Source organism: Herpailurus yagouaroundi, unplaced genomic scaffold (genome assembly GCF_014898765.1).
Source record: "Herpailurus yagouaroundi ecotype Mexico unplaced genomic scaffold, PumYag 139, whole genome shotgun sequence".
In the NCBI taxonomy this organism is placed as follows: domain Eukaryota; kingdom Metazoa; phylum Chordata; class Mammalia; order Carnivora; family Felidae; genus Herpailurus; species Herpailurus yagouaroundi.
Window position 1 is genome coordinate 49,279,296 of NW_024412394.1, and position 20,415 is coordinate 49,299,710.

General features: G+C 40.5%; 1 protein-coding gene across 3 annotated transcripts in view; it reads left to right on the forward strand.

Moving 5' to 3' along the window:
• The first annotated feature begins 19,831 nt into the window (after positions 1-19,831).
• CASP8AP2 (caspase 8 associated protein 2) overlaps positions 19,832-20,415 on the forward strand; it is a 36,187-nt gene continuing 35,603 nt past the window's right edge. For all 3 annotated transcript variants that reach the window (XM_040474171.1, XM_040474172.1, XM_040474173.1), the window contains exon 1: positions 19,832-19,903. The gene's annotated coding sequence lies outside the window, so the exon portion shown is untranslated. The remainder of the gene's footprint in view (positions 19,904-20,415) is intronic.

Below are 20,415 nucleotides of genomic sequence, written 5' to 3' on the forward strand. Positions count from 1 at the left end.
AATATTTTAAGAAGGTATTTGAGGGATGCCTGACTGGCTCAGTTGGTGGAGCCTGTGACTCTTGATCTCGGGGTTGTGAGTTCAAGCCCCATGTTGGGTGAAGAGATTACATAAAAATAAAATTTTTAAAAAATGTATTTGAATTTGAATTTTTTCCCCTAGGGTTTGAATGTTAGCTTCTGGGGGAACTCAAACTCAAGCCCAGGACTTCCAGAACTAGGGAACTGTGGAGGTGGGCAAAAAACGTTTCCACATAAATAATGTTTCTAAAATTCCCAAGAAGATCAAGAGGGTTCCCTGAGGACATAGCACAATGGATGAAAAATTACCCACATTTGAGGAATTACTCATTTTTACCCCTGGGTATATCCCATATATATGTGAAGTGCACTTGTTAATAAAATTATGTGTTGTTGTTTTCTTGTTAATCAGTCTTATATGACAGTGGTCTTACCCAAGAACTTAGAAGGGTAAAGGAAAAATTATTTTTCCTCCTCTACACACCCTTTCTTATGACCTTTCTCAAGCAACCATAAGGCAACATTTTTGGGTGATAGAAATGTTCCAAGACTGTATTGCGGTGATGGTGGCATAACTCTATAAATGGAATAAAGTCATTGAATTGCTCACCTACAATGAACGAACTTTATGGTATATAAGTTAAACCTCAGAAAACCTTTAGCGGTGCCTGGGTGGCTCAGTCAGTTGAGCATCAGGGTCTTGATCTCAGGGTCGTTAAGTTCAAACCCCACACTGGGGTCTGCAGTGAGTGTGGAGCCTACTTAAAAAAACAAAAAGGAAAAGCTCTAAAAATAAAGTTATACTAATCAGCAAGGAATAGGATATGTGTAGGTACAGATGAAACAAGATTGGCAATATATTGATAATTAATGAAACTAGATGTTGAGTGAAGGGAGTTCATTATACTCTTTCTACTTTTGAGTAGAAAAGTTTCAATAATAAAAGGTAAAATAATATCTATTTTCAAAAAGACTACTAGGGTCATGTCAAAAGGACTCAGGTACTAAACAGTAGCAGAATATACCACTTAGGCATGAAGGAATTTGGAACATGCCACCCTAAACTATGCCACGTTGGTATATTGATTATTTTGAGGTAAAGACCCTTTGAAATAGAAGATGCAGGAAGGGCTCTCTGACCATGCCTCCCTTTTCTACATATAGCAAGGCATAAAATTTCCCATGAGAAAAGTGCCCTGCGCCCCCCCCCCCCCGACTTTACAAGGAATAAAAGAAGGTACTTACCACCTGAGACTGGTAATTGACACCAAATGGGTCTGTACAAACAAACTTACTAAAATAATCCTTATCTTCCACTAATTTTCCCTCCCTAAGTCTCCTAGTTGCTTGCCTACAATTTACTGCCTCTAGCTCAAACCTCTTTTGCCTTGTCATTTCTTTACAAATCTATTGCTGCTTTTTCTAGAAGATCTATAAGCTTTCTTGAACTGAACACAATTGAGGAAAAGCAGATCCAGAAACTCTCTGCCCTCCTCTTTGCCTGTAAGCAGGATATAAGTTTTTAAGAGTGTCTCCCCTTCCCTTCTCTACAACTGTAGACCTTTATTAGCACAGAGAGAGCAGCAGAAGAAACTATATAACAAACTTTGCTAAAACTGTCTGTTATCCACCATTAGTTTCCCCATATATTTGCCTTCTCACAATTTGCCACCTCCAGAAACTCAAAGTTCTTTTCCTTTGTTTTGTCACTTCTCTAAAAATTTATTGTTCTTTTTTTAAGATGCTATATAAGCCCAGGTTTTAACTATTTGAGTTACTGATCTGAGTCCTCCTATGTGTATGCATGATGCACATGTTAATAAATTTATGTTTTTCTCTTGTTAATCTGTCTCTTTTTAATGTATTTTATCAGGCCCAAGCCAGAGAACCCAAAATGGGTAAGGAAAGTTATTTCTTTTCCTCCTTTACAGTACCAACTTAAAGAGATCTCGCTGACCAATGATGGTACAATTTGAGCTTCAATGAAGATAACAATTGCGATGAATTGACACGTTATATATGTTTAAATCCATGACTACATAATAATATTTTTAAAAAACTGGTTACCTTTGGGGGCACCTGCATGGCTCAGTGCGTGGCTTAAGTGTCCAACTCTTGATTTCGACTCAGGTGATGATCTCACAGTTATGAAATCAAGCTCCACCTTTGGTCCGCACTGAGTGCAGAGCTGCTTGGGATTCTCTCTCCCTCTCTGTCTCTGCCTCTCTGCAGCCCCCTCAAAAATAAATAAACTTAAAAAAAATTAAAAATAAAAAGAACATAATACCACCAATAGTCTTCTCAAAAGTATCAAATCTCGAGATCTAGCTGCCAATATGCAGAAAATAAAGAACAGAGAAATATGTTAAACTGCACCATGAGGGGCGCCTGGGTGGCGCAGTCGGTTAAGCGTCCGACTTCAGCCAGGTCACGATCTCGCGGTCCGTGAGTTCAAGCCCCGCGTCGGGCTCTGGGCTGATGGCTCAGAGCCTGGAGCCTGTTTCCGATTCTGTGTCTCCCTCTCTCTCTGCCCCTCCCCCGTTCATGCTCTGTCTCTCTCTGTCCCAAAAATAAATAAACGTTGAAAAAAAAATAAATAAAATAAACTGCACCATGAATATATAATCAGCAAAATCCAGACTGTTGGGAGAGTATACAAGACAAAAACACAATTTTTCAAGAGATGAACTTACTTTTTTCAATTAATTTATTTATTTTGAGAGAAAGAGACAGTGCATGTGTGCACACACAGGTGCCCACAGGAGAGAGGGGAAGAGAGAGAGGAAAGAGAATCCCAAGCAGGCTCTGTACTGTCACTGCTGAGCCTGACTCAGGGCTCAAACTCACAAACCTCAAGATCATGACTGGAGCCAAAATCAAGAGTCAGACACTTAACCGACTGAGCCAGCCACGTGCCCCTAAAGAGATGAATTTAAAGAAAAAGTAAGGGGGGACACCTGGGTGGCTCAGTCAGTTGAGTATCTGACTGGCTCGTCATGATCTTGCGGTTTGTGAGTTCAAGCCCCACATCAGGCTCTGTGCTGACAGCTCAGAGCCTAGAGCTTACTTAGTATTCTGTGTCTCTCTCTCTCTGCCCCTCACCCACTCATGCTCTGTCTCTCAAAAATGAATAAATGTTAAAAAAAAGAAAGAAAGAAAGGCTGGGGAACCTGGCTGGCTCATTTGGTAGAACACACAATCCTTGACCTCAGGGTTCTGAGTTCAAGCTCCATGTTGGATGTAGAAATTACTTAAAAATAAAATATTAAAAAACAAGAACAAAAAAATAAATAAAAAGGAAAAGAAAGGTATGAGAGGGGAAACTGAATTATGAGACTGCTACAGACTGAATGTTTGTGTCCTCCAAAATTAATGGTATTTGGAGGCAAGGTATTTGGTATTTGGAGGCAAGGCCTTTGGGAAGTAATTAGCTTTAGGTAAAGTCATGAGGGTGGAGCACCAATAAAGGGATTAGTGCCCTTGCAAGAAGAAACCAGAGCCTAACCTTTCTTTCTGCCATGTGAGCATTCAGTAAGAAGGCAGCTACCTACAAACCAGGAAGAGAGCTCTCACCAGGCACGGAATTTCCCGGCACCTTAACCTTAGACCTTAACCTCTCAGCCTCCAGAGCTGTGAAAAATAAATGTTTGTTGTTTAAGCCACCAGTCTGTGATATTTTGTTCTAGCAGCCTGAACTAAGACTGAGACTTATGACACTTAGCAAATTTTTATAACACAGGCAAAACTAAATTGTAGTGCCTAGAAATGCACACTTGGTTAATCAAACCATAACAAAATGCAAGGGAGTTTTTACCCTGACAGTCAGGATAGTAGTTTTTGTTTGGAGGAGAGGGGCTGTGTTTGGGGTAGGGCGTATAGAAAAGCTTGTAAGTTTGATTTCATGACCTGTGTGGCAGTTACAATGATATTTACCTAATAATATTTCATTAATAAATGTTTTTATTGTTCTGTAAGTTTTTCTAATGAATACAGAAAATGTAAATAAAAACTAAAAAATTGTGGGACTCAGAACTCAGGACACATCAGGGGTAAGAGTTCTCATTTCTCCCAGGTGCTCTTTTTCTTTTTTTAAGTTTATTTATCTATTTTGAGAGAGGAAGAGAGAGAGAGAATGAGTGGGAGAGGTGGGGGGAGAGAGAGAGAGAGTCCCAGGCAGGTTCTGCACAGTGTGGAGCCCCACAAGGGTCTTGAACCCACAAACCTTGAGATCAAGACCTGAGCTAAAACAAAATCGGATGCTACACCGACTGAGCCACCCAGGCACTCTTCTTTAACTTCAAATTATTGCAGTCAAAAAATTATTTGTGCTTCAGGAGCACCTGGCTGGCTCAGTTGCTGGAGCATGCAATTCTTTTTTTTTTTTTTTTTTCAATGTTTATTTATTTTTGAGAGACAGAGACAGAGCATGAATAGGGAAGGGGCAGAGAGAGAGGGAGACACAGAATCCGAAGCAGGCTCCAGGCTTGGAGCTGTCGGGAAAGAGCCCGATGCAGGACTCGAACCCACAAACCGCGAGATCATGACCTGAGCCAAAGTCGGACGCTTAACCGACTAAACCACCCAGGCGCCCCTGGAGCATGCAATTCTTGATATTGGGATTGTAAGATTACTTAAAAATAAAATATTGGGTATAGAGACTACTTAAAAGTAAAATATTAAAAAAAAATTATTTGTGTCTCATTAGGATATCAGAAGTGTTCTTTGAAGTTGAAAGAGCCCTGAAACAGTATCTAAGGACCTCAGCCATTAGTTGTACTTTTCCATTAACTAGCTGTGTGACCTAGGTTAAGTGACTTAACCTTCCAAAGCCTCAGTTTTTCTCTAGAAGTTCTGATTCTGTGTCTGTCTCCCAGAGTCAATAAATACTCTAGGAACACAGGAAGTGCCATATCACACAGTGCTGACATACTTTTCTCATACACAATATGCATTTAATAAATGTTCAACCTTTCCAGGATGACTGAGAAAACCAGGAGCAATTTAATTAAATCACTTGTGCAAATTATAAAAAATAACACGTTTAGAAATTGTTGTACCAGGGGCACCTGGCCAGCTCAGTTGGTAGCGTGTGTGACTCTTAATCTCAAGGTTGTGAGTTTGAGCCCCACATTGGGGGTAGAAATTACGTAAAAATGAAATCTTTAAAAAAGGCGGGGGGAAACTGTTGCACTGATTTCTCTATCTACTTATAAACTGTGTAAGAGCATATACAAATTAAGAGGCTTAATTTTCCTTGAAAACAAGGGAGGAAACTCCTCCTCTCTCCACTTCATTCTTTTCTTTCAGAATTTCTTTCTCTTCTTTCCAGCTCTTTTCAAATACATGTATATTTTTTTTAAAATAAGCCTCTTGCCAGTTTTACAACTCAGGAATTTTTCCTTAAGGACCTGGGAGCCATCTCTTTGTGACAAAATCATCGCCAAGGAAGATAATGCTCAGTCGCCCAATTTCTGGGGAGATGGACCTAACTTGTCACCTGACTCTGAATTGCAAAACCTACCTTATATAATGGATTATAGCCACTTGGCTATTGTTAAGTTAATTAAACAAACAGGCCATGAGACTGAGGTGGCTCTAATGCCTTGGTAGCCTTCCTAAGCAAATCAAAATCTAAGTCTGGTGAATGCCTGAAGGTTAGGAAATCAAACACTAAAGACAATCACAAACAGCCAACCCAGCTTTGAGCTATAGCAAATCCAATTCCTTTCTTTGCATCTATACTTCCTGTATAAATTTTTCTCTCGGCTTCTGTCACAGAGTACTACTTCTGGTTTAACACTGCCTAATTTGGATTGATTTTTGCTCAAATAAACCCTTAAATTTTTATTTTATTTTTTCTATTTTTTCAGTAGGCTCTGCACTGTTTGTGGGGCTCAATACAGGACTTGAACTCATGACTCTTTGATCAAGACCTGAGCTGAGATCAAGAATTGGATGCTTGGAGTGCCAGGGTGGCTCTGTCGGTTAAGTGACCGACTTCGGCTCAGGTCATGATCTCACAGCTCTTGAGTTCAAGCCCTGCATCAGGCTCTGTGATGACAGCTCAGAGCCTGTAACCTGCCTTGGATTCTGCATTTCTCTCTCTCTCTCTGCCCTTCCCCTGCTTGTGCTCTCTCTCTCTCTCTCTCTCAAAAATGAATAAACTTAAGGACAAAAAAAGAGTTGGTTGTTTAACCAACTGAGCCACTCAGGCAACCCAACTCTTTTTTTTTTAATAAATTTTTTTATGTTTATTTTATTTATTTTGAGGGAGAGAGAGAGAGAGAGAAAGAGAGAACGAGCAGCAGGGGAGGGTCAGAGAGAGGGAGGGACAGAGGATCCAACGCAGGTTCTGTGTTGATAGCTCAACTCACTAACAGTAAGATCATGACCTGAGCCTAAGTCAGACACTTAACCCACTGAGCCACCCAGGCACCCCTTCCCCCACTCTTAAAATTTTTATTAAGCCTTGGTGTATCTTTTAACACTATATAAAAGGGTGAAATTTCTGTCTTTGCAACCTCTTTAGGGGATTGTCTGTGATGTGCATCACATTCTGGTTTTATGCTAATTCAGTAATAAAATTGTTACCTTTCTCTGCCTTCATGGAGAAATTTTCTGGGTTTGGAAGAGATTTTGTTTTTAATTGTTTTCCCCAACAGCTGTGATTTCATATATTAAAAAAGTTTAATGGTTATTGTTGAGGGGGAGAGAGAGAGAGAGAGCACCAGCACGAACAGGGGAGGGGCAGAGAGAGAGAGAGACAGAGAATTCAAAGTAGGCTCTGAGCCCTCAGTGCAAGCCCAGCCCCACAAACCTGAAGATCATAATCTGAGCCGAAGGCAGACGACACTCAACTGACTGAGCCCCCAAGGCATCCCGTGATTTCATACATAAAACAAGCGGTCACATTGAGAATTAGAAGAAACCAAGTCCCTCTCATCATTATTTTCAATAATGAATTCCTTGCTAAATTATCAGTTCCTTCCATAAACATTGACTACCCAGTTAGCTTATTCAATACCTACTATAGACCTTTCTTTATTCATATTTAATGGTAAATGTCCATAAGAGGCAAAAAAAAAAAATTTCTTTCTCTCTCAAGATTTTCTGGTTTCAACTGTTCCTAATTCTCATACTCAATGTAAAGATGACAGACAGGGGCCCAGACCTTAAAGGATTCTCAGTCTTATGGTGAAGGCAGACACCTAAGGGATAGTATCACAAAGGGTTCCCATAGAGATTTAGGGAGAAGGTGCTATGAGAATACAAATAGCTTATCTGCCAAGTCAACCTGGAAAACAGCAAACACTTCTGGAGAAAATGGGATATGAGCTCAGGGTCGAAAGTAATATAATAGGTTTTATCACAGATTTAGAGAAAAGTCAAAGAAATTACACATTAGATGCTATTTCTCTAGTAAGCTTTTCATGGAGACCCTTGTTGCTAGCCCTATTCTTTTATGTCTCAATCACTCTTTTCTCTGCCCTGCTCTGAGAAAGGCTCCTCCATCAAGTGAATCTCTCTTCTGGGAAAAGTCCATTCTTTTTCCACAGAGCCTCACCTATGATATGTTTCCAAAATATCTGGGAGAATTTCCAAAGCATATTAATAGCCATGCATTTCTCACAGCCTGAATTCTTTTTTTTTTCTTTTTTTTAAAAAAAAATTTTTTTTTCAACGTTTATTTCTTTTTGGGACAGAGAGAGACAGAGCATGAACGGGCGAGGGGCAGAGAGAGAGGGAGACACAGAATCGGAAACAGGCTCCAGGCTCTGAGCCATCAGCCCGGAGCCCGACACGGGGCTCAAACTCACGGACCGCAAGATCGTGACCTGGCTGAAGTCGGACACTTAACCGACTGCGCCACCCAGGCGCCCCATTTTTTTTTTCTTTTTAATGTTTATTTCGTTTTGAGAGAGAGAGAGAGAGCATGAGCAGGGGAGAGGCAGGGTGAAAAGGAAACACAGAATCCAAAGCAGGTTCCAGGCTCTGAGCTGTCAGCACAGAGCCTGACATGGGTCCTGAACCCATGAGCCGAGCCATGAGATCATGACCTGAGCCAAAATTGGATGCTTAACCGACTGAGCCACCCAGGCACCCCTCTCACAGTCCAAATTCTTTAACCAATTACCCCCACGTTTACTATTGTTAAAAACAAGACAACAGACCGACTCTTGGTTTCAGCTCAGGTCATGATCTCATGGTTTGTGAGTTGGAGCACCACATGGGGCTTTGTGCTGACAGTGCAGTCGGCTTGGGATTCTCTCCCTCTCTCTCTGCCCCTCCCCTGCTCGCTCTGTCTCTCTCTCTCAAAATAAATAAATAAAAACTTAAAAATATTTTAAATTAAAAAAAATTTAAAAAACCAAGACAACAGATCCCAAAATGGAGGTGCTTATGCAAAGCTCTACTTCACTAAACCAAGACTTAATTACACTTCAGCATGCCCAGAAATGGAGTTTTAAACCATTCAGTCAGGATTAGCACTAGTAGGTAATCTGCCTGATTAGCACTAGTAGGTAATCTGCCTGAAAGTCTCCTGCCAATCCCTGAGGAAAGTAACTGCAATACCCATTTGATTTTTTTACCAGTACAACTTCCTTGTTTCTACTCTCTTTTGCCTATGAAAGTTCTTCATTTTATATAGCTCCTCAGAGTTCTTTTTCATTTTCTAGATTGGATGCTGCCTGACTCAGATTTTTGCTTAAATAAACCCTTAAAAATGTTAATATATCTCAGTTTATCTTTTAACATTATCAATATGACCATTGATTAGTTTCGCCTGGTCTTGAACTTCCTATAAATGAAATCACACAGTATGCATTATCTGTGTCTGTTATAACACAATTTATGTTTTTCTTTCTCTTATTTTTTTTAAATGTGCTTTTTCTTTTTGAGTTGCTTGGGTGGCTTAGTTGGTTAAGGATCGAACTCTGGCGCAGATCATGATCTTGTGGTTTGTGAATTCAAGCTCCGCATTAGGTTTTGTGCTGACAGCTCAGAGCTTGGAGCCTGCTTCAGATTCTGTGTCTACCTCTCTCTCTCCCTCTTCCCCACTTGCAATGTGTGTCTCTCTCTCTGTCTCTCTCAAAAATAAATAAACATTTTTTATAATAAATAAATAAATAAATATCAAAAAATTTTTAAATATACTTTTTCTTTTAAAAATGTGTATTTTTAATTTTTGTGAATTAAAAACAATTTTAATGTTTGTTTTTGAGACAGAGGCACAGGGTATGAGTGGGGGTGGGGCAGAGAGTGAGGGAGACATAGAATCCTAAGCAGCCTCCAGCCCCTGAGCTGTCAGCACAGAACCCCATGAGAGGCTCGAATTAATGAACTATGAGATTGTGACCTGAACCCAAGTCAGATGCATAACTGAGTGAGGCACCCAGGCGCCCCTAAATGTTTCATTATTTTGGGGGGTGGGTAGAGAGCAGGGGAGTGGCAGAGAGAGAGGGACAGAGGATCCAAAAGAAACCTCTGTGCTGATAGCAGACTTGGGGCTCAAACTCATGAGCCGTGAGAGATCATGACCTAAGCCTTGAACTCATGAACTGTGAGATCATGACCTGAGCCAAAGTCAGATGCTTAACCAACTGAGCCACCCAGGCACCCCTTTTCTTTCTCGTATTGATGAACATTTAGGTTGTTCCCAGTCACAGCTGTTATGAATATGAATGAAGCCTTTATAAATATCATGATATATGCTTCTTGATGTACAAAACACACATAGCTCTTGGGTATATAATCAAGAATGGGATTGTGGGGTCGTAAGCTGTTTTGTTTTTTTTTTTTTTTTCCGAATGGGTTTTTTTTTTTTTTAATTAATTAATTAATTTTAAATATTTAAATCCAAGTTAGTTAGCATATAGTGTAATAATGATTTCAGGAATAAAATTTAGTGATTCATCACTTATATGTTAACACCCAGTGCTCATTTCAACAAGTGTCCTCCTTAATGCCCATCACCCATTTAACCCATCCTCCACCCAATGCCTCACCAGAAACTCTCAGTTTGTTCTCTGTATTTAAGAGTCTCTTATGGTTTGTCTTCCTCTCAATTTTTGCTTCCCTTGCCTATGTTCATCTGTTTGTATCTTAAATTCCACATATGAGTGAAATCATATGGTATTTGTCTTTGACTGACTTAAATGTTAATGTTTATTCATTTCTAAATTTTTAAAAAATGTTTATTTTTGAGAGAGAGAGAGAGAGAGAGAGAGAGAGCAAGCTGGGGAGGGGTAGAGAGAGAGAGAGAGAGAGAGAGAGAGAGACAGAATCTGAAGCAGGCTCCAGGCTCTGAGATTTCAGCACAGAGCCCGACACAGGGCTCAAACCCATGAACCATAAGATCATGACATGAGCTGAAGTCAGAGGCTCAACCAACTGAGCCACCCAGGTGCCCCATAATGTTTATTCATTTCTGAGAGAGAGAGAGAGAGAGAGAGAGAGAGCACTCGAGTGATCAGGGGAGGGGTAGAGAGAGGGGGAACAGAGGATCCAAAGTGGGATCTGCTGACAGCAGTGGGCCTGATGCAGGGCTCAAACTCACAAACCGCAATATCATGACCTAAGCTGAAGTCAAACGCTCAACCGACTGAGCCACCCAGGTGCCCCAAGGCTGGTTATTTTAAACACAAGCTGTGGTAAATAATGTTAAACAGTTTTCCAAAATGGTTGCAACAATTCTCACCATCATTAGGAAAGTGTGAAAGTTTCACTTATTCTGTTTCTTTGTTGATACTTGTTATTCTCAGACTTTTTTCCCCCTTATAACTTAAACTATTTATTTTGTCTTTATTACATATACATTTATGGAAAAGGATGTTGATTATATACAAGTGTCTTCATTTACAGTCACACCATTATCATCAGTTTGTTCTTTTCTTCTTTTCTCTGTTCACTAGTACATTCTGTAACACTATTATGTTAACTGTGATTAATAACATTCTGAGCAAACATTGTAGTCCTTAATTTCCACTGGATCCTTGTATCTTTATTTTGAAAAATGTGCATCTATAAATTTTAAGATCATTTCTATGTGTCTAATTTCCCACAGTAACAGAAGTTTTGTATTTATTTATTATTTTTTTGGAATTAAAAAAATTATTTATTTTTTAATTTACATCCAAGTTAGTTAGCATATAGTGCAACAATGATTTCAGGAGTAGATTCCTTAGTGCCCCTTACCCATTTAGCCCATTCTCCCTCCCACAACCCTTCCAAGCAACCCTTTGTTTGTTCTCTGTATTTAAGAGTCACTTCTGTTTTGTCCCCCTCCCTGCTTTTATATTATTTTTGCTTCCCTTCCCTTATGTTTATCTGTTTTGTATCTTAAATGCCTCATATGAGTGAAGTCATATGATATTTGTCTTTCTCTGACTGACCAATTTCGCTTAGCGTAATGCCCTCTAGTTCCATCTGCGTAGTTGCAAATGGCATGATTTCATTCTTTTTGATCACCGAGTAATACTCCATTGTATATATATACCACATCTTCTTTATCCATTCGTCCACCGATGGACATTTGGGCTCTTTCCATACATTGCCTATTGTTGATACTGCTGCTATAAACATGGGGGTGCATGTGTCCCTTTGAAACAGCATACCTGTATCTCGTGGATAAATACCTAGTAGTGCAATTGCTGGCTTGTAAGGTAGTTCTATTTTTAATTTTTGAGGAACCTCCATGCTTTTTTCCAGAGTGGCTGCACCAGTTTGCATTCCCATCTCAGACTTTTTTTAATTTTAGCCAGACTGGTTGGGTTGTAGAGGTATCTCATTGTTTGAAAATGCATTTCCCTGATGAGCAAGAATGTTAGTATGTCTTTAACTACTTAGTTGTCATATGGGTATACTGTTGGTGTAGTTTTTTTGCCCATTAAAAAAAAATCGGGTCATCTTTTTGTTATTGATTTATGGGTGTGAGTGTGGCTTGTTGTTTTGTTTAGTATTCTGGATTTAATTCTTTGTCAGATATATGTATTATAAATATCTTCCCATGGTTGGTAGTGAAGAAGCCTAGGACATTCCACCCTAAAATATACTGCTCTGGTATATTGATTATTTTGAGCTGTAGGGCACTTGAAAAACAGTAAATGCAGGGAGAGGCTTTCTCTGAACTCCCTTTATCTGCCTAGAGACAGATCCTCCAAAAGGAACTCAACTGTCGTAAATCGCCTTCCTGGGAGTTTCATCGGTCAGGGAAGATTGAATCTTAACACAGAAGAGGAGACTAGAAGTCTACACCATACCCAGATACATTTTGTCACAAACTACCCTACTATCTACTACTAAGGGTTTATTCATCTTTCCTAAAACTCATTGACTCTCCCCTAAAAGTTTACATACCCCTTCAACCTTCCCCTAGCAAGATGGTATACAAGATTTCATAGGGTGGCGACTGGGTGGCTCAGTCACTTGAGTGTCCGTCTCAATTCAGGTTGAGGTCAGGTCATGATATCACGGTCTGTGAGGTTGAGCCCCATGTTGGGCTCTGTGCTGACATCTCAGAACTTGGAGCCTGCTTCCGATTCTGTGTCTCCTCTCTCTCTGCCCCTCCCCTGCTTGCTCTCTGCCTGTCTCTTTCTCTCAAAAATAATAAACATTAAAAAAATTTTTTCACAGCTCACTGCTTTCTTGGGTATACAGTCCCCCCCCCCCCGTGATGACACTGTGATGCATATGATATTAAAATCAGTGAGTTTGTAATAAATAAATAAACAAATAAATTTGTATTCCTTTTATCCTGTTAATCTGCCTTTTGTCAGTTTATTTCATAGATGCAGTTATGAACCTACAAGGTAAAGAGGAAGACTTTCCTCTTTACAGTAGCTTCCCTTTTTACTATCTTAATGATATCTGTTGAACTAAAGTTCTTAATTTTTTTAAAGTTCATTTATTTTTGAGAGAGAGAGAGAGAGAGTGAGAAAGAGAGAGCATGCACGCAAGCAGGAGAGGGGCAGGGAGAGAGGGAGAGATAGAGAATTCCATGCAGGCTCCGCACCATTAGCACTGAGCCCAACATGAGGCTTGATCTCATGAACCTCGAGATCATGACCTGAGCCAAGATCAAGAGTTGGCCAATTAACCAACTGAGCCACCCAGGCACCACCTGAAGTTCTTAATTTTTAGTAAAGTTCATTTTAATAATGTTTTATGGTCAGTACTTTCTTGGCCTGTTTAAAAAAAATTTTTGGCTACACCAATGTCATTAAATTATAATCCTTCTATTTTTTTCTAGAAGCTTTATGATTTAACTTTTACATTTATTTATTTATATTATTATTAAAAAATTTTTTTGTGTTTATTTTTGAGAGAGAGAGAGAGAGAGTGTGTGTGTGGGGGTGGCGGGGGGGGGAGGCAGGGGCAGAGAGAGGGGGAGGCATTGAATCCAAAGCAGGCTCCAGGATCCCAGATGTCAACACAGAGCCCAATGCGGGGCTCAAACCCATGAACCATGAGATCATGACCTGAGTTGAAATTGGATGCTCAACTGACTGAGCCACCCAGGTACCTCTATTTATTTATATTAAATGTTTATTTATTTATTTTGAGAGAGAGAGAGAGAGAGAGAGTAGGGGAGGGGCAGAGAGGGAGAGAGGGAGAGAGAGAGAGAGAGAGAGAGAGAGAGAGAGAGAGAGAGAGAATCTCAAGCAGGCCCTGTGTTGTTAGTGCAGAGCCCAGTGCAGTCTTGATCTCACAAATGGTGAGCTGATATTAACAGTCAGTTGTTTAACTGAGTGAGCCACTCAGGTGCCCCAACTTTTACATTTAAATCTATAATCTGTCTTAAACTAATTTTTATGCATGGTGTGAAGTACAGCACAGTAAATTTTTTAACATTATTTTTTTAAGTTATTTATATGCCAAATGGAACTTGCTATCCCAAGATCAAGAGTCTCATGGTATACTGACTAAGCCATTCAGACACCCCTTTTTTAAAAATATTTTTTAAAAGTAATCCATGGTTTATTTCCATATAGATATCCAGTTGCTCTCCACCTTTATTGAAAAGACACCTTTTATTTTTATGTAAAAGAATAAATTCTTGTCCCTAGGAACTGTAAAGACTATATACATGATTTGGAAATGAAACTGCACTAAACAATGACCAAAGAAGAATCGTCCACTCCATGCCTTGTCTTTGGTCTGGTCTCTCAGAAATAGAATGTTATCAGTTATATTTATTGTTGCTTGTTGCCTCACATTATTTTTATCTGTATATTCACCATAGTCTACTTTCCCTTCCACATAAATTCGGGCCCTCGTTTTCACATACTGATATGCCACATCTCTGAGCCCTGGTCAGAATACTGATATTCTGTGCCATGGTGTTTTTTGACTGACATTACTCATTCGGTATGTTTCACTTTCCCCTGATTGCCACATCTCATTCATTGCTGGAGAAACTATTGTGGCTGGGTTTTTCTCTCCCACTTGGAAGACAGTCCTTTATTGTCTTTATCATAAATCAAGTAACCCTGTATGTGTGGTTCTGTTCCTAGACTCTCCATTCTGTTCCATTAGGCCATTTGTCTATACTTGCAGTAATGCCACATCGTCATAAATATTGTAGCTTTATAGTGAGTCTTGAAATCTGTTGTAGTAGTCAAGATTCTCCAGAGAAACAGAAACAATACAAGATGCTTATGTATAAACAAATATTTCCTATAATATCCTATTATATATATTTGACATATATGGAATTGACTCATGAACTTACAAGGTCTAGGAAGTCCCATGATCTACCACCTGGAAGCTGGAGATCCAGGAAAGTTAGTGGTGCAGTTCTAGTCTGATTCCAAAGACCTGAAACACAGAAGCACTAATGGTCTAAGTTCTAGTCCCAGAGCAAGAGAAAATCAATGTTCCAGATCTAAATCAGAGTAAATTCTCTCTTCCTCCACCTGGTTGCTCTATTCAGACCTCCAATTGATTGGATGATACCCACAGTGGTGAGGGCAAGCTACTTTATTATTTATTTATTTATTTATTTATTTATTATTATTTATTTAAATGATTTTTTTAATGTTTATTTTTGAGAGAGAGAGAGAGACAGAGTGAAAGTGGGGAATGGGCAGAGAGAGAGGGACACACAGAATCTGAAGCAGGCTCCAGGCTCTAATCTGCCAGCACAGAGTCCAATGGGGGCTCAAACCCAAGAACCACAAGGTCATGACCTGAGAAGTTGGATGCTTAACCAGCTGAGCCACTCAGGTGCCCTATTTTTTATGAAAAAAAATTTTTTTAGATTTTTTTTACTTTGGGGGGGGTGAGAGACAGAGCAGTAGTAGGGGAGGGGCAGAGAGAGAGGAAGACACAGGACCTGAAGCAGGCTTCAGGCTCCAGCCATCAGCACAGAGCCAGATGCAGAGCTCAAACTCAGGAACTCGTGAGATCATGACCTGACCCCAAGTCGGATCATTAACCGAGTGAGCCACCCAGTCCCCCTGAGGGCAATCTACTTTATTCATTCAACCATTTCAGGAAGAAACATTATCACAGACATAACCAGAAAGAATATGTAACCAAACATATGGGCCTGTGACCTAGATAAGTTAACACATTAAATCAATCATCTCACTGATCACTAACAGTGCAAGTCCTCCAACTTCTTAAAGAATGTCTCGGTTAGGGGTGCCTGGGTGGCTCAGTCAGTTAAACGTCTGGCTCTGGATTTTGGCTCAGGTCATGATCTCATGGTTCATGAGTTTGAGCCCCACATTAATTTATTATAAAAAATAAAAAAAAATAATAAATAATAAAATCTTTAAAAAAAAGAAAAAATGTTTTGTAGGGCCAGTAGGAAGCATAGTGCCTGTGAGGGAGTACCAAGCGATGAGACTTTAAAGCAGTGTCAGCAAACTACAGCCCAAGGACCAAATCTTGCTCATTGACTGGTGTTGTACATTTTGGTCTATAAGCAAAGAATAGCTTTTACATTTTTAAGTGGTTGGGAATACAATCAAAAGAAGGATAATATTTTGTGACAGGTAAAAAATATAAAATTCAAATTTCAGTCTCTATAAATAAAGCTTTATTGAAACACAGTCATATTAATTTGTTTATATGTTATCTGTGGCTGCTTTCACCAAGTATCTTGGTTCCTAAAATTATTAACATATTACACACTTCTTTATCTTACAATATACATGAAATAGTTTCAAAATTACACTATTGAGACTAACAATAAAACTACTGCATAAAGTATAAGATTTCTTTGCAGTCCTTTTTGTGCTTGGAATATATCCCACTAATGATGTATAGTCAGAGCACTGTGTTCAAATGTCACTTATTATTGGTTTGAGTGGTTATATTTCTCTCATTTACACAGTTTCATTTATTTCAATTTATTTTCAATTTTTGCATTTTTTCCTTCTGATTTGATTCAGTTTTTGAATATAAGAAACACTTCTGTGATTCAAAAGCAAAAGGTTATAAAAAGGAAAACTCAGCACTTTACATAGGTGAAATATATGGTATGTGAATTATATGTCAATAAAGCTGTTATCAAAAAAAAGCTGTCTTTTTCCCTGAAGAATTATCCTTTTTAAAAATTTTTTTATTCAAAAAAATTTTTTTTACGTTTTATTTATTTTTGAGAGAGAGGAAGAGACAGAGCACAAGTGGGGAAGGGGCAGAGAGAGGGAGACACAGAATCCAAAGCAGGCTCCAGGCTCCGAGCTGTCTGCACAGAGCCCAATGCGGGGCTCGAACCCATGAACCATGAGATCAAGACCTGAGCTGAAGTCAGTTGCTTAACCCACTGAGCCACCCAGGCACCCCACTTTTTTTTTTTTTTTTTTAAGTAGGCTCCACACCCAGCTTGGAGCCTGACATGGGTCTTGAACTCACAACCTTGCGATCAACAACCGAGCTGAGATCAAGAGTCAATTGCTCAACCAACCGAGCCACCCAGACACCCCAAATTACCCTTTTATTAAGTTCTAATTTACCCTTCAAGTGTTTTTTTTTTACACTATTTATTTTTGAGAGAGAGAGAGAGAGCACAAGTGAGGGAGGGGCAGAGAGAGAGAGGGAGACACAGAATCCGAAGCAGGCTCCAGGCTCTGAGCTGTCAGCACAGAGCCCAACGTGGGGCTTGAACTCACAAACTGCGAGATTATGACCTGAACCAAAGTCGGACACTTAACCGTTTGAGCCACTCAGGGGCCCCTACCCTTCAAGTGTTTTTTATGCAAAAACAAGCAAATATATGTACTGCATTTCTTTCACTCATTCTTTCACTCATTTTTTTCTTATACAAAAGCTAGCATACCATACTGTACTTTTTCCTTCCTTAACACTGTCCCTAGGAGATTACCCAATATAAGTACATATAGACATCTTCAGGAGTTGCTTTTTTTTCCTGTTGTTATTTAAGTAAGCTTTATGCCCAAGGTGGGGCTTGAACTCACTACCCCAAGATCAAGAGGATCAAGAGTCACATGCTCTACTAAGCCAGCTAAGTGCCCCTAGAATTTGTGTTTTTTTAATATAATCTTTTTTTAATCTTTATTTATTTTTGAGAGAGAGACAGCATGTGAGCAGGGAGGAGCAGAGAGAGAGGGAGACACACAATTGGAAGCAGGCTCCAGGCTCTGAGCTGTCAGCATAGAGCCAGATGCGGGGCTTCAACTCACGAACTGTGAGATCATGACCTGAGCAGACTGAACCACCCAGGCGCCCGGAATTTGCGCCCGGAATTTGCTTTTTTTTTTTTTTTTTAAAGCAACATTTGCAATTGTGAGTTCAGACTTAATAAAATATGTAACTGTGTTACATTTCTTTGTTTTCTTAAAAAAAAAAATACCTTCAGTTGACTTCTGTTCCGTAAGTATCCCAAATTCCCAATTTGGCATTGGTTGAGGTCTTTCCGAGCAAATACATTTTTTAAAATGTTTATTTTTGAGACAGAGAGAGAGAAACAGAGAAAGAGGGAGATTGATTCCAAAGCAGCGCTATCAGCACAGAAGCACAGAGCTCTACACGGGAAAGAGGGAGACACAGATTCCAAAGCAGAGCTATCAGCACGGAGCCCTACTCTGGGCTTGAACTCATGAGCTGTGAGATCATGACCTGAGCTGAAGTCAGAGGCCTAACCAACTGAGCCACCCAGGCGCTCCTAAGCAAATATTTTTAAACCAATCACTACTTTCTAGTCAATGTAAAGTTTTTAAGAAGTACTAGTAGAATGAGAGGCTTTGTAAGTACATCAGTAATAAGGTCATTCTTCTCTGAAAGATAATTTTGGTGGAAAACTTCAGTCATTTTCGAGATATATATTTTATGTTCTCCATTAATATATATATTTTTAATTTTTTTGACATTTATTTATTTTTGAGACAGAGAGACAGAGCATGAATGGGGGAGGGTCAGAGAGAGAGGGAGACACAGAATCCAAAACAGGCTCCAGGCTCTGAGCTGTCAGCACAGGGCCGGACGCGGGGCTCGAACACGGACGGCCAGATCATGACCTGAGCCGAAGTCGGACGCTCAACCGACTGAGCCACCCAGGCGCCCCTCCATTAATATTTTTTGATGAATGTCATCATTATGCACCTATGCTGAAAACCAATATTCAATCAATTGCTAAATTTGTTGATTTCGTCTCCTAAATATTCTCAAATCTATCCTGTTGCCTACCATTTCCTTCAGATCCTCATTTTCTCTAGCCTGATCTCTGTAATAACATCTGAAACTTCTCCTTCTCAAGGCCAGAGGATTTTAATAATGCAAATCAGATCACCACCGCACCAAGCATAAAATCCTTCAATGCCTCATCATTTAAAGATAAATTCCAAGTTCGTTGACATATATATACATACATGTATATGTGTATATATGTATGCATATATAGCCTTTCAAGTTCTGACCCATAGCTTCCCCGCCAGCCTCATCTCACACTTCATGCTCCAGCAACAATAAACGCCTTATGGTTGCACACCCTCTACTCTTTCCGTCTCCACTACCTGGAATGCTTGCCTGTCTGACTGACTTCTCCGAAACAAAGCGATTGGGAGAGAATCTGGGAAATTGGTGTTCTCCCAGAACATATTCTGCCAAATGGAGGTCTTTCCAGAAAATTTAAAAATATACGAGTCGATATGACAGTTACAAGTTATTAAAATGGACAAACAGGAGGAAATGGTTAGAGGTCAAGAGGAAGATCCCCAGATCAGGTAGCAGAGGAAGTTGTTTTTGGTTTACTTCCCTACCAATCAATGGCGTAGGCCCCGCCCCCGTAGACTAGACCCTAGGGGCACCTCTAGTTCCTGCATGTTCTATAAGACAATTCTGGTATTCTACCCTCTAAAAAGCTCTCCTGTTCCTCCTACCCCACTTTACTTGGTATCCCCTCTTCAAAGCTCTCAACACCCTGGCCTAAATTGTTTGCCTATTATGTAGGAAAGTGTCTGAGGGCAAGGAACAGTGTTTATTCATCATTATCGAGCCAGTGTCCAGCACCACGTCTAGCACGCGGTTCATACTCAACAGAATTTATAGAATAAAAGACCAAATAAATGACAGGGCCTTAGAGTTTACTTTCCCTTTCATTAAAGAGCTTCTCCCAGACTCCGCCCTTAACAGCTCCAAGCCCCGCCCCTTCCTGCAACAGCGTAGGCCCCGCCCCTTTCCCTTAAACTCCGCACCAGCTTACGCGAGTTTGGCGCCAATCGTGTTTTTTTTTTTTTCGCCCTCCTAAAGGCGGGAACTAGTTCTGTGCGCCGGGACGTGCTGTACGTGTGGTCTGATTGGCCATGGGTGCTCGGTCCCGCCTCCCAGTCCTGAGTGCGTTCTGGCATTGGTGGAGATGCCTGGGAGACCTCGGTGTCCAGAAAGGAGCCCCAGCTATCTTGGGCTGGGCAGGGCGGGTAAGTTGATGTGGGGGTCCGGTCCGCTCGGGGCTCTTGGGAATAGGCTGTATGGCACGGTAGTGCTCCAAGCGGAAGCAAGCGGTTTTCGGGGAGCCCAGGCGTCGAAGAGAATCACGGAGTCGGGGAAGGGGGGGGGGGCGCGCCTGATGTCCGGGGCCCTTAGGTAGCCGCTTTCCCGCCGCCCTCGGGTGCAGTTTCAGGACTAGCATTCGCGTTCCTCTCTGGTCCCTCGAGAGGATCCAGGGGGGAATTGGGATGAGAGCACGTAGGAACTACGCTTTCGACCGCTCCTCCCGCCCCTCCCCCAAAACCAATCTTGTCTTGGAATGCACTTCTTGAGGCTTCCGGATGGGATTCTGGAGGAATGGGTCTTTCGTAAGTGTAAGGTGATCATTGATGTTGGTTGTTTTCGCTACTCTTATACCCAGAGAAGTTATCTCCACAACGCCTAGAACCATACCTGACACATAGTTGGCCCCAACTCAGATGTTAATGTAGAATGTGCAGAA